General features: G+C 36.4%; 1 pseudogene; it reads left to right on the plus strand.

Annotated features, from left to right (window-relative positions):
• Positions 1 to 2217: 2217 nt before the first annotated feature.
• LOC114495429 lies at positions 2218 to 2556 on the plus strand (annotated as a pseudogene).
• The last annotated feature ends 510 nt before the right edge of the window (positions 2557 to 3066 follow it).

Consider the following 3066-nt stretch of genomic DNA (forward strand, 5'->3'; position numbering starts at 1 on the left):
TATTTTTTGGAATTGTTATGTATACATGCTTAGCAATACTGGTAATCAGAAAGAAGAGTTCTTTTACTCTTGGTGTTATATCGTTTTTATACTTGAGATGTCAATTAATTACATACAAAAATGCAACCTTTATTGAGTGAGTTGCATGTTATTAATATACAGTGTGTGTTTCCCAGAGTAATAATTTTAAAAACTATCTTATAAACCATGCTTAGAAGAACTAGTATTTGTTGAGGGATGAATTAGTGTCAAATATTGTTCTACATCTTTTATACAAATCAAAATACTTAATCATCATGTGAACCCCAATTTACCAATAAGGAAACTGAAGCACAGAATGGTTTCATGATTTGCTCACAAAGTCAACATTTAATACCTGCTAGTCTAGCTCCAAAGCCCAAGTGCTACTATCTTGACCATAAATGCATTTTTTATGCAGAAATACTCAAGAAACACAGAACGGATCCTTAATGTTCTAACATTGATTACTAATGCTCTTTTTCTGTATTTATCATTATTGTTGACACAGTTGAAAGGAGAAAGCGAGTGACATGCAATGTGACATGAAATCATACCTTTTAATAAACTAGCCATATAAATAACAGATCCTTGTTAGACAGTTAGAATGTGTGCCAGCCGATGTGCATATTGAGTCAAAAATCATACAGCCTCTGTGTAAGACGTGCTGTTGACACTCATTCCAGCAAAAACAGCGGAGAGCAGGCCAAGAAACCTTATTGACAGTAGCATTTATTTGAAATCAATATGTAATATCGTGACCAGGGCACCGTACAGTCATTTCTTCCTTAGTTTTGTGGGATTAATTTTTCCCAAGGGGAAAATTGTTCTTGCAATGCTCATTACCAAAAAATGGGTTGGAATTGAAGTGTTCAGTCTTTTGAAAATATTGAGCAGTAAGCTTTCAAAAATGATTTCAAACTCCTAGTCCATCAACCAGTTTTGCTGTAAAACATGCTTCAGAAATACTGGTTACCGTGGTTAGCTCCTCCGTACAAAGACAGAATGAGCAAATAAACTGAATTCAAACAAATTAACAAAGCCTCTTCTCAATTTCAGTGTCTTTGGTTATATTTTGCTTGTTTGTTTTGTTGATTAGGTTCCCGTTAAAGGTGAGATCATATGGCATTTGTCTTTCACATTAATTTGTTCCATTTCAATGATGTTTGTCAAGGTTTTTACCAACCTTTTCCTATTTTTCAGTTTATTTTTTTTCTATTTCATAAGAAAATGCATTTTTTTGAGATCTACTGATTTTTTCTTTAAAGTTGATGAATAAAATTCCTTAGAAATCCTCTTGTAGCTCTAATTTTCAACTAAAATTTACTGTTCAGGAGAAGACAGCCCAGATAGCCTCTATATGTTATTTGATTACTTGAGTGTTTCCTTTATTCCTCACTTTTCTAAAATCTCAGTTGTAGTGTATTAACTCACTTGCAGTTATTCGTCATAATCACTAGAGAAATCACCAAGAACAATCGTCCCTCATTTCTTAGCTTTCTTCGTGAAATTCCTGCTTCCCTCTAGGTTTTTTAAAGAATACAAAGATGGAAAAGGATAATGTTTCTTTTGTGAAATCTCACTATATCTGAAGTATTATGGACCTAAAATTTTCTCAAGAGGTCTGGGTTTTCAAAGTACATGCCAAATGCCTTTTGCTCGTGTGTTTTATGATAGGCTGTCCCGTGGCCTGTCAATCATGGTCATCCAACTGCAGACAGGGAAGATGAAGCACCAATTAATAGCAGTTTTCTAGTTGAAGGTACTGATTTGATCCTTATTGTAGAAATAAAGTTGTTCTTTTGATTCACTCAACACATTTCTAATGCACATTTTGTGACATATTAAGTCCTCAAAAAGTTTTGGGGAATGATATTTAGCATCGTGCAAAAACCTTTTCTCTTTCAAAGTTTACAGTAGTATCAAGAGAAATGCTATGACAAGATATTGGGTTAGACTGAAATGGATAAACATTTGAACTACAACATTATGTCTTTATAAAACCCAGTGAGCATACAAGTCCCTAGCTGCAGGACTCACACTGAAAGATTTTAACAAGAAACAATAAATTCAGTACGAGTATGTGCCATATAAACTGCGAGGAAACTATGGCTGATAAAAAGGAAATGATCAACAGGGTTACGCAATGTAGCAAACATTTATGAAATGAAAACTGAATGTTAGTCTCTTTCAGTGCGGATGCGGTACCTCTTCTGTGAAGTGGCAGCTGAGGAGAGGCCCTGCGCTCGCCATGGCTGATGAAAAGCCCAAGGAAGGAGTCAAGACTGAGAACAACGATCCTATTAATTTGAAGGTGGCAGGGCAGGATGGTTCTGTGGTGCAGTTGAACATTAGGAAGCACACACCACTTAGGAAACCACTGAGAGCCCATTGTGAAGCCCAGGATTTGTCAATGAGGCAGATTAGGTTCCAATCTGATGGGCAGCCAATCAAGGAAACAGACACACCTGCACAGTTGGACGTGGGGGATGGAGATACATCAATGTATTCCAGCAGCAGACGGCGGGTGTCTACTAAGAAGGGAACGCGCTACTTTACTCCAGAGCTCTGTTCCTCCAGATCAAGAAGACATTCTCAGTTAGAAAACTGCAATGTGGTTCCACCACATCTTGATACTACAGTGTAGTTTTCTCTATGCTCCCGTTTTCCCTTTCCCCATTTCTTTATTGTACGTAAAGTAACTGATGTATGTGCACAAGCATTTGCATTTTTTTAAAGTAAATGGCCAGTGGTATGTTTTGATGGATATCCAGTGAAGATGCGATGGGGAAGAACACTGGTTCTGTGAAGACTCCCTCTTTCTTCGCTAGTGGCATGCTCATTCGGCTCTTGTGTTTATATTCCTGTAAGTTATTTTGCTCTCTCTGTTTAACAACAACAACAGAAAAGAACAATACAAAAATCCTTGCATACCTTGTTTGATTAGATAATTTTAATGTTTTTCATTTTTCATTTTAAAGCCAAGGACAATTTTATAACTTGTTTGTATGTAGCTGTTACATGTAGGGTAATCCGTCTTTAGGTAGG

Source organism: Phyllostomus discolor, chromosome 4 (genome assembly GCF_004126475.2).
Source record: "Phyllostomus discolor isolate MPI-MPIP mPhyDis1 chromosome 4, mPhyDis1.pri.v3, whole genome shotgun sequence".
Lineage (NCBI taxonomy): Eukaryota > Metazoa > Chordata > Mammalia > Chiroptera > Phyllostomidae > Phyllostomus > Phyllostomus discolor.